At 47.5% G+C, this 13,741-nt stretch overlaps 1 long non-coding RNA gene across 1 annotated transcript; it reads left to right on the forward strand.

Annotated features, from left to right (window-relative positions):
- Positions 1–6,786: 6,786 nt before the first annotated feature.
- LOC143835617 (uncharacterized) lies at positions 6,787–13,176 on the forward strand. Its single transcript, XR_013230273.1, has 2 exons — positions 6,787–10,061; positions 11,343–13,176. It is a non-coding gene; the product is annotated as an uncharacterized LOC143835617 (long non-coding RNA).
- Positions 13,177–13,741: the final 565 nt, after the last annotated feature.

Below are 13,741 nucleotides of genomic sequence, written 5' to 3' on the forward strand. Positions count from 1 at the left end.
CAGCATTATAATAATACAAACATTTACTTGGATAGAAATGATAGGTAGTAATCCTCTTAAAATACTGCCTTCCCAAACTACTGTAATTTGCTGTATGCACTCTCTGAGTGGGGAGAACCATAAACAGTGCAAGCCAAAATTATGCCACCTACCTTAAGTCCAAATGGGCCAAATCAATGATATAGAAGCAAGCAGCATGCAATAAAAATGGCTGTAAGGCCATATCATTGTTATGAAGGAAGCTGGTGGCCTTTTAGTGTCTCTTATAGTCAATCGTTACTGAAATCCTTCCAATAATCCACCAGCCCTTAATAATGGGTTATAAATAGCACCTTTATAGAAAATGTGTCCTTCAGAAACTGAAAATAATGAATATGTATTTTCCCTTCTTTTCCCATCTTCCATCTGCAGAGAACATATGCTGTGCACAATCATTCCAGAAGATCAGAACAAGGGCTAAAGTACACACGCTATTAAATATGCAAGCTGTATCGTTGCCCAGGGATTTACACTCCTAACTGGAGGTAGAAAAGCCACCTCATTGTTAATGAGGGTTTAATTAATTGTCAGCTTGGCTCAGTCATTAGGGCTCTCACCTTTGGTCCAGAATGTCATGGTTTCTAGGCTTACATCAGGGTCTGAACCCATCACCAATGCTGACAGGGCAATGTTCCATTCAAGGTTCTGACCTTCGTAAAACATGTTTTAACTATGAGGTTCTGATTCTGGTCTCCAGTGGCAACTCCTGCTGGTAGATAAAACGGTGCTGGCTAGCATTTTTCAGAAAGCACAAAGATAGAGCCAAGTGCACACACTCTCTCTCAACAAATAAATAAATAAAACAACCCCTGCCCAATGTTAATAAAGTATATTTTGACAACCCAATACACTCCACTTAGGGAGCAAAGGAAAGACCTATATAAAATCGGTGACTACAAAACATTTAGTACAGAAAATGTTTCTGGATGACGGCTTTAAGAATACAGTGCAAGAGAACAGGCAACTCTCTTTGTTTGGCTTCTGGTTTATATCAGGATAAATAAAATGTCTTATGCTCCTCTATATAAATTTAATTGGATTTATGTCTAAGATATTGCATTCTCTTTCATTTGGTATGCCAGACCTAGTGCTCTACTACCATAAAGACATTGAAAAGATGCCACCCAGCTTTATGAAATCATATCTATGAAACTTAAGGAAGCTTTTTTCACTGAGGTGGATTTTTATTTTTCAATAAATCATCACAGGTTTTTAGATAACAATTTTTATAGTTTGAGAGTCAAGATAAATTCAAGTTTGTTGTGAAATTGTTACTATTTTTTCCTGGCAACACAACTTTTCCCAGGGAAGTGCAAGCAGAGTTACCTCCCACAGAACCACATAATGTTAAGATATTAACCTCACTATAATGCACTCTTGCAACTTTACTGTGTTTCTCAAGGTACTGGCTATATTTTCCAAAGCTACAATCTGAAGGAATGCTTTATGTGATTGTTGTCTCCTGTTCTCTTTGTGGGCTGTTAGACATGTAATGTTTTGCAGGGTTGCTTCTAGCTCAGTACTGTTTCACCTGGTTGATTGTGGGTCTCCAGAATCTAGGTGGGATATTTCCCAAACTTACATCTATAGTCTTTTTGGCTGGATGGAAGGATGGAAATTAGAGCCTTCTGCATTTAGGCAGGTTTTCGCCATTTCTGAGACTCCTGCAGCCCTCCCCTTCAGAAGGCACACAGAGGCTGCCCTCAGAGGCAGCTTGCTTCCACCTATATCCTCTGAACTGAAAAAGGCCAGGAAACCAGGATAACTTACTGGCAGTGAGACATGCACTGAGGCTGTCTCCTCTTCCACCTGAGCAAACTTCTGAAGCAGGCAGAAAGTTGTAGGCAAAGAACTCCCACCCCCTTCTTACGTCTTCCCAGCTGAGGACTGCCTCCTGATTGAGTCTAAACTACCAGGACAAGCCATTCCTGGCTGAGGGCCATCTCCTACTAGGGGAATATTTCTGGCGGGGCAATAAGGTAGGGAGTGAGTTGTCTGCATGCATTTTGAGCTGATTGACCCTCACTGGTAGAGTGCAATTTGAACTGATTGGCCCTCACTGGCAGAGTGTAATTTAAACTGATTGCCAATGCCAGAGTACCCTCTCCCTATTAGCGTCACACCCCCCCCCCCGGAGGGCCAATCAGGTAGGGAGTGATTTGTCTGTATGCAAATTGAACTCATTAGCCCTCATTGGCAGAGTGCTATTTGAACTGATTGGCCCTCATTGGCAAAATGTTCACTCTCTCTATTTGTGGTACTCCCCCAGAGAGGGCCAATCAGGTAGGGAGTGAGCTGTCAAATTGAGCTTTATTATGTTTAATTATGTTTCTGAGTTGGAGAAAGTTCATTCAGAAAGGCAAGCTACCTACACAATGCCTACTCATCAAGTTTGCAGATGGCACCAAATTGGGAGGACTGGCAAATACTCCGGAAGATAGAGACAGAGTTCAACGAGATCTGAGCACAATGGAAAATGGGCAAATGAGAACAGGATGCAATTAATAAAGATAAGTGTAAAGTTCTGCATCTGGGACAGAAAAATGAAAAGCATGCCTACTGGATGGGGGATACGCTTCTAGGTAACACTGTGTGAACGAGACCTTGGGGTACTTGTGGATTGTAAACTAAACAGGAGCAGGCAGTGTGATGCAGCAGTAAAAATGGTGAATGCCATTTTGGGCTGTATCAACAGGGGCATCACATCAAAATCACAAGATGTCATAGTCCCATTGTATACGGCACTGGTCAGACCACACCTGGAGTACTGTGTGCAGTTCTGGAGGCCTCACTTCAAGAAGGATGTAGATAAAATTGAAAGGGTACAGAGGAGAGTGACGAAGATTATCTGGGGCCAAGGGACCAAGCCCTATGAAGATAGGTTGAGGGACTTGGGAATGTTCAGCCTGGAGAAAAGGAGGTTGAGAGGGGACATGATAGCCCTCTTTAAGTATTTGAAAGGTTGTCACTTGGAGGAGGGTAGGATGCTGTTTCCATTGGCTGCAGAGGAGAGGACACGCAGTAATGGGTTTAAACTTCAAGTACAACGATATAGGCTAGATATCAGGAAAAAGTTTTTCACAGTCAGAGTAGTTCAGCAGTGGAATAGGCTGCCTAAGGAGGTGGTGAGCTCCCCCTCACTGGCAGTCTTCAAGCAAAGGTTGGATACACACTTTTCTTGGATGCTTTAGGATGCTTAGGGCTGATCCTGCGTTGAGCAGGGGGTTGGACTAGATGGCCTGTATGGCCCCTTCCAACTCTATGATTCTATGATTCATGTATGTATGTATGTATGTATGTATGTATGTATGTATGTATGTATGTATGTATGTATGTATGTATGTATGTATGTATGTATGGATTTCTAGACTGCTGCTCCTAGCATGCTAGCTCACGGCTGTTTACGGAGAAAAATATCATAATCACCATAAAAATATACACAATAATAACAATTTAAAACCAAACCCTAACAGAACATTAGATGGTGGTTCTGGTGTGACCCCAAAAATATCCCTCCTTCTGCTCTGAGCATCAGTCTGGGTGCAGATGACATAAAATGGGGTTGGCAACTGAGTTCACAAACAGCTCCTGGTACAGTCTAGCACTATACCCAGCAGTGGGGGGGGGGGGCGGGGGCGGATCACAAACCCTGAAGCTTTCCATCTGGCCTCAACCAAAAGCTTAGCATAAGAACTCCATTTTGCAGGCCTAGGCAGCTTGTCTGGGAGCTCATTCCACCAGGTAGGGACCAGGACAGAAAAGGCCCTGGCCCTGGTTGATGCCAGGCACGCCTCTCAGAGCCCCGGGACCCTCAGCAGATCCATACCCGCAGAGCATAGTGCCCTCTGGGGGGCATAAGGAGCTAGACAGTCCCATAGGGAAGTAGGGTTTAAGCCACGTAAAGCTTGAAAGGTCAAAAGCAGTACCTTGAACCTGATCCAGAAGCAAATTGGTAGCCAATGCAGTTTCAGCAGCAGTTGAACATGAGCCCTCCAGGGTAAGTACCCATGAAGTCACATTATGCACCAATTGAAATTTCCAGGTCAGGGACAAGGGTAAGCCCCCATAGAGCGAGTAACAGAAGTTTAACCTGGAAGTGATCATTGCATGGATCACAGTGGCCAGGTGTTCCGGGGCAAGTAGGGCGTTAGTAGCCATGCTTGGCGCAGCTGGAAAAACGCCGTCCGGGTTACCTTAGTGATCTAAGCCTCCATAGAAAGGGAGGCATCAAAAATCACTCCCAAATTCCTGTCTTGCCGTACAGATGTCAATTGTACCTCATCCAGACAGGGAAGTTGCATTTCCTGTTCTTGCCCCTTCCTACACAGCCACAGGACCTCCGTCTTGGAGGGGTTGAGTGTCAGGCCACTGTTCCTGATCCAGTCACTGCTTTCAAACAGCTAGCAAATGTTTCGGGGAGGGGGGACATCCGGCTGGCCTCCCATCAGGAGATAAAGCTGGGTGTCATCTGCATAAAATATTTATCTATTTATTTATTTAACATTAGTGAACACTAGCAAAGAAAGTCATTGCAGAGCTGGGATGCAGACATTCAGCCAAACTGTTACTGCTTGAATGGAAAAAGGGGTTACACGAATAAACCCAATAAAACAGAATTGGTTCTCTGTGGCAGCCTCCAAGACTCTTAGGCCAAACACCTTACCTGGTTTTTAATGGTTATTTTGATTTTATATTGTTCATTCATGTTGTAAGTTGCCATGGGATAGCTAGTTCTGGAAGTGGTGGCATATCAGTCAATCAAACAAACAGACTATGGTAAAAATGGCTTCTACCATATATTATTTTGCTCAAATATGTCTGCCTCTGCGTGGCATTTCCAACATGATCATGTCACTTTTGGTGTTCCTGGGCCTCCCTCTGTCTCCTGGTAGGCCTCCCTCCTGGCCAGCTGATCACAGGTGAGAGTTGGGGCCTAAGGGAACCTACTCCAGGAGGTCTGGAATCCCTATTCAGGAGGACCCACAGGGGGCTACAACAATCACTATAGTACAAAATAATTACCTGTTTAAGTGATCAACACAAACAATTTAAACCAGATAACTAAAACAGTTGTTAGTCTGGTGGTCCTGCTGTAAAGTATGTGCCCCATTCCTTCTAGGAGGCTGTCCCACAGCTAAAGGGCAGTAACAGAAAACATTTGGGCCTGAGATACCACAGACTGTGTTCTAAAGAGGGAACACTGTGTTGTGAGTATTGCATTTGTTTTATGGCTTTATACAGGCAGAGACAGACCTTCACGTATACAGGCACCAGGCTGTAAAGGACTTAAAAGGAAATCACCAGCCCCTTACATTGGAATTTGAAACAACAGGTGGCCAGTAGGTAGACTTCACTGTTTTGCCGTTTAAAAAAATAATTTGTGAATTTCACCATGAACACAGATCACAAATCAGCATATTTGCACAAATCTCTAAAAGTGGATTAGCAAATACATATTGTCATCAGCAAAACAGGATGTTGTTCCATTTTGGCCCAAAAAGTTGTACATTGGTCCATAGGTAGCCTTAGTAAAAAGCAAGGTAGTGTTTCCATTTCATATGTCGAATATCCATGCACACTGCTATTTTATTAGTTCTGTTCTGGTAAGCTTTATAACCACCAAGCTTGTAGCACTGTTGAAACCCCAGAACATATATTTAGCTCTTCTTGACAGGCATCTAATTATGGAATGATTGATTGATGCTGAGACTGCACCTGTTGGTGCAAAATGTCTTCATCTTAGTTTTCTAGCCAGCACAAGATCTGAAAAAGCATAATAAACTGCTTTTGAAATACGTGTAGCAGTATATTGACACATTTCAGAAGGGAGATAAAGAAACAGTTACCAAACTGCAAAATCCCTTAAATATGTGTATTTTCATCTATTTTCAATGCTGTTCCTTGTCACTGCTTTCTCTATTGCTTCTGCTCTAGTATTTTTAATTGTCTGGGATTTTCTTTCCTTCCTGGAGATGTCTCAACCAATAAGGATCATATAGACCTTTTCCACACTGGAGGCTACATGCTGGACTGCATGCTGGAGTTTGACCCAGGGTAGGTTGCCCCACCTCTTCTTGCTACCACATGGGAGAGCATTTGGCCTGGTGCACCTCGTCCACTTTGGATTTGTGTTCCCATATGGGAGCCAGGGCAGCAAAGTTTCCAATGTGGAAACTGTCATAGAGAACATTTATTTATTTTACAAATGATATTCCACCCTCTCTTTGAAAATATTATATCATAGCATTGTGGGTGTAATACATCACAGCTGCCTATATGCAGATGTTACGAATAAAATCTGGAATGTGGAAGTTAAATCTAAATGTCTCTGTCGTTTATTATGGGATTGTCTATTATATTTTTATCATTGTAAGTTTCTATGTCTGGTCTTTGTAGAAAGATGGGTTTAAAATGTTCTAAATAAATACATGAATTAATATGTGCAAACAGAGAACCAGATGGTGACAGTTTAAAAACACATGAGTTCATGCATAGGGCATGCCAATGCATACAAGGAATTAAGTTGTTTCATCTGAGGATCTGAAACTATCAAATGGATCTTAGGACAATAAAAAGCCCCCAAGACTTATCTAAGGGGGCCATTGCTGCTGCGGGGGAGGAACACCGACAGGGACCTGGCTGGTTGGAGAGATTGCCCAGCCCTGGCATCCTCTGAGCAGTATGTGTGTTGGCATGGCAACAGGGGGTGTGGCTGAACTGGGCGTCAGTTAAACGGATGGCCTGATGTTCTTTGGCCTCTTTCCCCCCTTCAGGGCGCCTGAAGACGCATCGCTTGGTGGAAGGAGCCTTTTTCCTGGCCCAACCGCCTCGCGATGTCAGGGAAGCCTAGCAATTTTATTTCATTTTACTTTTTGAGGGAAAACGGATGCTAGACATGCTGCAGGGCATTGTTTGTTTGTTTTTTAAACTAACAAACAACTAAGCCTCTCACAGGCCGTTTGGGCAGGAGCGTTCGCCCCTTCAGAAAAGGAAGGAGAGGGAGAGAGGAACAAGTGACCATGGCACCGAAAAAGGATGCTAGTGGGGGGAAGCCCCAACTGCCCATGAACTGTGCTGTGCTGGTGGCAGCTGCTGGTTCCAGGGCCTTGGGAGCAAGTGATGGGACAGGCACATTTCATGATGCAGCGGCAGCAGGTTCCTCTGCAATTCATGGGATGCTGAGGGCATTAAGATGTGTGGCAGTGGGATCCTCCACCTTGAGAGAGGAAGGGGGGGTCTGGGTGGGAGAGGTGAGGCTTCCGCCCCCCATCCCCTTCCAACAATTATTCAGGGGGTGTTTTTACTCTGCAACATGCGGGCCCATCATTTGGGGGTGCGGTAGATCCTGGCTGCAGTTGTACAATTGGTGCAGGACTGGGGCAGGTTGTTGTGGGCCCATCTTGGTGAAAGGGATCATCTGGACCACCAGCCATGGGGAAGGGGACATCCATGGTTTTCCTCTGAGAGGATTTGCACAACCAAGCCCGTCAGAGGTGGTTTAGGTTCACGTGTGTCTAACCACTGTGGAATTGGCAGTTTCTCATCTTGCTCACCTGTGGCTCCATGGGGTCCAGGATACCAACAACCCCCTTTGTGGCCAGGGGGCCATCAGGATTTGTCTGCTGGGCCTGTGGGGCAACACTTGGCTGACTATCAAGCTTGAGGTTATGCTGTAGGACTGCAGACATGGATGGGGAGCAGGACTTCTGCTGCTGCACATCTGCAAGATCACCCTGGTCATACGGCCAGGAGGCAATGCCTGGGTGAAGCTGGCAGCAACCTGGCCCTACAATGTCTGGGTGGTATGGACAGGGTTGGCCAGCTCCACATCAAGGTATGCAGACCATACACATGGGCATTGACCCTATAGCAATTGCTATAGCAGCACATCAGGGACAGGCCAGTGTAGGTGCGGTTAGTATTCCTAGCTCCTCCAGGAATGTTCAACAGGGAGGAACAGAGCAACAAGAGACAACTGGGCATAAGAGTATAATGTATGGAGGAAAGTACTCCAGGGCCTGGCAGGCTGCCGGTACCTCGGGTGAGTTCTCTTCTCTGAAGGCCAACAGGTTGGGACCTATTGGCATCAGGATTCTTTGGTTCTGGGTATCTGATCTGGATGATGAATCAGCTGCATTCTTTGCATATTTATTATAAAGATAAGGCGGGGATGGGTTAGTCCACAAAATCCCCTTTGGGTTATGCATCTGGTGAAAACCCACCTGGTACTCACCTTACTAGGAAATCAAGAGGGCCCATGATGGGTATTATGTTGACATATTTAACAGGTTGTGACCAGACGAGATGTTCCAAAAATAGGGTTCAAAGGGGATTTAAAAACAAAAACAAAAACAACTTTACAGTGGGATATAACAATCACTCCTTCACTAACTGGTTAAGGGGGTAAACAGATTTTCTACGCTTTGTGGCTGATGCTCTCCCAGAAGGGAGTTGGCACTTGGAGAATCATTTAACAAATGTTTTGGAGGCCAAAGCACTTTTTGGGGATGCAGAGGCCATGGTGCATAATGATTAGGCTCGCAAGTGATCTTCAAACAACATCCAGACAAGGTGGGACTTAAAGTACCATGACACCTAGAACATGAAAGTGGGCCCATATGTCAGGAGGACAGAACAAGACAGATGTAAGCCCATGTATAGGAATGATGGGCGGGGCACCTGTTGGGAATTCAATATGAGCATGTGCCAATACTTTGAGCACTGCTGCGAGGCTTAAGGTGGAGCCCACTTGAAGAAGAGACGTGACAAGCCAGTGGTTACAAAAATGCCTTTTTGTGGGGATCAGCCCTCTTCCCAAAAAAAGGGGGGAAGGCTGGGATCCAACATTGGAGCTACAACCAACTACAGTTTTTGCAAGGGCACATAGCTGGCAGAGACCTCATTGGGTCATGTAGTCCAACCCCATGCTGTACGTCATGGGCACTGTTCGCATAAGCAGAGTTGGCAGGGACCTCCAGGGTCATTTAGTCTAACCCCCTGCTTCTGTAGCAGTCTCGGTTTGTATGAGCAGTCAGTCAGTAACCTTTTATTTGCATAAAGGTTTGTATGAGCAAAGAGCTGCAGGTACCTTTCAAGGTCATCTAGTCCAACCCCATGCTTCTGACAGCAGTCTTGGTTTGTATGAGCGAGGAGTTGGCAAGTACCTCTCAGGGTAGTCTAGTCCAGCCCCCTGCTTCAGGCAACGGTCTTGGTTTGCAGGAGCACAGAGTTGGCGGGGAACTCTGGGGGTCATCCAGTCCAACCCCTTGCCTCATGCTGAGGCAGGCTGCTGTGCACCAGCTCAGAAGGTCTCCAGGGAAATCTGAGGGGGCTTGCAGCCATGGGGAACAATGGCATCTTCGACAGCAGATGGTGAGCACTGTCCACTGGCCTGGCTGCTGGTCCCTGGCTCAGGTGGGTAGGAAGGCACCCACCCCATGGGTGGGGAATGGAGCACCCAGTGGCCCTCAGCTGGCCACTGGTGTCTGGTGGCCACTGGCCAGGGCTACACCGTTGTCTTCGCCAGGCAATACATGCCCATCAGACAGGCCAGTATTGGGGGAACGGGGGTGCCATGTACTCTGGGTCTTGGGGCATCGTTGGATGCCACTGGTGGGCCTCAGCCAGTGGCATTGTGATGCATGATGGGCCCTACAAGGGCCAGTTTACAGGGGGCACCAACCCAAAGGCTACTCCAGGGGAGAATATCATTGCAAAAGGGGAGGTGGCTCCCTGGTGGTCGGGTCAACCTGCAGCAGTGGCCGGACATCACCTGTTGGCTTCAGGCAAGCCACGCCTTCTGCAAATGGTGTCAGAGTCATCACCTGGTCTTGTTTTGCAGGGCGGCCAATCCCAGGTTATTTGAAGTTAATGGGCCAGCCTGGCTTGGAAGGGTGTGTGTCTCATTACAGGTCCAGTATGGAAGTGCTGTTGGTGTGGATGGGCGAGCAATGCCAAGAGCTTCCCAGGGCTTGAGCTGGAATGTGCTTGGCACAGGAAGTGGCTGCTTAGGACCACATAAGGTATGCAAGGTGCTGCACCCTAGAAGCCGGTGGAGATCTTTGGCCAAGGAAATGAAGTTAAGGCACCCACATAGTAAGGTACAATGCTCTAAGGGAGCATTCATCTGGTTATATAGTCTCAGTTATGACAGACTACAGGTCTGTCAACAACTGGTAGATCACTCTGATGCAGGTACCTCTTCATCCCATTCAGGAATTCCCTAGCTTCATATTTATGCCAGCGTTATTTGGCTCCCCATCACGTGATGCCAATGCTGTTTCTAGCTGGAGGGAGCAGGGGCAGACTACATATTAAGTTCTGCAGATCAATCCCTCATACCTCTTCACTTCTATGCATCCGATCTGTTTGGATGGCCTCATTGATCATCTGAGCTTTGCGTTGCAGCCCAGGTCTGCAGATATATGAGATACTGTCTGACCAGGCCAGCCTTGTGGGAGGAGGTGGCTGCAAACCTGTCACCTGTCCTCACCCACTCCCCACATAGCGTGGGGGCCTGGGGTTGCTCGGATTCCAGTTCTAGGAGTGATGGGACCTCTTTTGACTAGAGAGACCAATTTTGTCCTTCAGGGAGGTTGCTTAAATTATGTCTGGGGCTGGGACAAACAAGTGGTTTAGGGGGAAGTGTCACATGGCCAGCATGAGTTCAGGGAGCTGTCTTGGGACTGCATAGTCTCCAACCTGGGAAAGTGGCATGGGCCCCATCTGCCTGTGCATTGGAGACTAAGCATATTGCAGGTTCAGGAGGATGTTTCATGGCTGGGCTACTAGCAGATCCAGTCAGGTCTCAATATGCTGGCATATGGGGTTACCCCGGTATGACATCCGTGGATCAGAAGGTGTATGTACATTAGTGGTGGTTCATAATGTCACCACGGACTGCAACCTGTAGGACTTAGGGAACCAAAGGTGGGATGGGCTTCAGTGCTCAAGGGGAACATGTCCAGGGCTTTGGCAAGGTATGCAGTAGATGCAGAGCAGGGCATTGGCCCAGGGAAGTCTGCCCAGGTTGGGTGGCACAGTACTAAGGGCTTTGCCAGGGCATGCAGTACAATGTTTTCCCACAGATCACAACCTGTAGGGCCTAGAACCCAATAGGGTTCTGGTACTTGGTGCTCAGGGGAAACATTTCTAGGGCTCCTGCAGGGTATGCAGTATGGAGAGCGGGGTATTGGCTGAGAGCGGCTGGCCCAGGGCGAGCATGGGACCGTGGCCAGTGTCAATCAGTGTGCAAGGGTGCTCATGTAACTCTTTTCCAGTAACAACCTTTTGGTTTCCCTCAGAGCAACGGGGGTGCCTGATGCTGGTTACAGAGAATGGCACCATGCGGCAGATGGAATGGCATGCTATAAGACCTGGAAGTGATCCACTTGGGGGTCTGAAGGCATCACCTGGCTCGGACATTGTTTGGATGCAGCTGCCTTCCTGGACATTGCTGCGATGGCAGACTTCCTGTTCAAGCGTGACAGTGGGAGTCCGTATTCCTCAAAGCATTGGCTGACCATCATGGGACGTTGGCTTAGTTATAGTTGTGAACGTTGAGCTGAGCACCAGGAAACATTGTTGCAGTAATTGCCATATGACACTTTGCCAGCATTGGCAGGGGCAATGGTGTTGGGCCCTGGTAACCACAAGGGACAGTTATGGTCTGGGCTGAGTGGCTAGGATGCCATGTTGCTAAAAGCTATGTCTCACAAGAAGCCCCACTGGGCACAGTGGACAATCACCAAGGAATGGTCCCTGGTGGCGAGTGACCCTTTCACCTGTCGCCCAGAGTTCTGTGATCTCAGGTGGAGCTAAAGCCTGGGTATCTAGCTGTATTGGGATGTGTATTACTCATTGGGGGCCCCGTGGTATGGCATTTGCAGTTCTGGGCTCTTTATAAGAGTGATGGGGTGCACTTGGGATGCACTTGTTGGAGTGGGGCATGGACATCTGGCTCCACGGGATCCAACATGTTATTTTGAATTGGCTGCAAAATTGAGCGGTGGCGGGAGCTCGAAGAGGTATATACCTATTCGGGCTCAGTGGCGGAAGTGGAGCATGGGAAGGATCAATTTTGGGGAGGCCAAGCTTGCGCGCTGTCCTCCCCTAGATTTGGGGGGCCCTTTAAAGGGCTGTGTGGATGTAGAGCCTGATGGAAGGCTAGCATTTCCGGGGGGCAGGAGAACCCAACAGAGGCTGGTGCCCAGAGGGATCACTCCATGGTGCCTCCCCCCCTGTTTCAGCCTGCCATTATGTCCGGGTTTGGGGGCTGGATAGCCAAGGCAACCCGTTGAGGGGCAGGCTGTGGTGGGCTTCCTTGTGGTAGGGTAACCACAAGATGGCATGATTCTCTTCCCATGCTTGCCACGCTCAATGTTGAATAAAGGCTGTGGCCAAATATTTTATGCCAAAATTATGGTTGTCAGTGTCCTCATTAGGTGGTCAATATCCCCCTGCAAGGCAAAAAGCCCCCAAGACTTATCTAAGGGGGCCATTGCTGCTGCGGGGGAGAAACACCGACAGGGACCTGGCTGGTTGGAGAGATTGCCCAGCCCTGGCATTCTCTGAGCAGTATGTGTGTTGGCATGGCAACAGGGGGTGTGGCTGAACTGGGCGTCAGTTAAACGGATGGCCTGATGTTCTTTGGCCTCTTTCCCCCCTTCAGGGCGCCCAAAGACGCAAAACCCACCCTCCCTCCCTGTTTATGAATTGTTTGACTTTTTGTTAGATGTTGGGTTATATTATTGATTAATTGTCACAGCCTGCGGAAGTGGAGCATGGGAAGGATCAATTTTGGGGAGGCCAAGCTTGCGCGCTGTCCTCCCCTAGATTTGGGGGGCCCTTTAAAGGGCTGTGTGGATGTAGAGCCTGATTGAAGGCTAGCATTTCCGGGGGGCAGGAGAACCCAACAGAGGCTGGTGCCCAGAGGGATCACTCCATGGTGCCTCCCCCCCTGTTTCAGCCTGCCATTATGTCCGGGTTTGGGGGCTGGATAGCCAAGGCAACCCGTTGAGGGGCAGGCTGTGGTGGGCTTCCTTGTGGTAGGGTAACCACAAGATGGCATGATTCTCTTCCCATGCTTGCCACGCTCAATGTTGAATAAAGGCTGTGGCCAAATATTTTATGCCAAAATTATGGTTGTCAGTGTCCTCATTAGGTGGTCAATATCCCCCTGCAAGGCAATGTTTTTTCTGTACAGCTTTCTAAAGTTAGGAAGCTAGGAAATGACAAGGCTAAGGAATGGCATCCCCTTCAAATTCATGGTTGGGATTGAAATAGCTAATGCAAGACCTGGGTTTGTCTGCTGTGATTTTGCCTTGCCATGCCACAGACTGCTTCATACAAAGCCCTGGGAACTGCTGTTTGACTCCAGAGTAATTTTGAAGTGCAAGTAATAAATGCAGGCTGTACAAGCAGGCAGTAGGCCTCACACTTCCAAGAATCCTGTTGCATCTACCAACTGGACAAATTGACACCCTAGAACCATTCACACGTTTCATTGCCAATGTAGAGTCCAAATTGGCTTCATATGCTGCCACCCATTTACTAATATTTGCAAAGAGCTTGTCATACCTGTTACTGAAGGGACCATCACTAGATCCTTGGGATCCGCCCAATTACTGCTCCATCTTGCATCTTGTGTTTTTGGAAAAGGTGACTGAACCAGCATCTAGAATGAGCTCCTGGAGGATCTCAG

The sequence above is a fragment of the Paroedura picta genome, chromosome 4 (genome assembly GCF_049243985.1).
Source record: "Paroedura picta isolate Pp20150507F chromosome 4, Ppicta_v3.0, whole genome shotgun sequence".
Taxonomy (NCBI): domain Eukaryota; kingdom Metazoa; phylum Chordata; class Lepidosauria; order Squamata; family Gekkonidae; genus Paroedura; species Paroedura picta.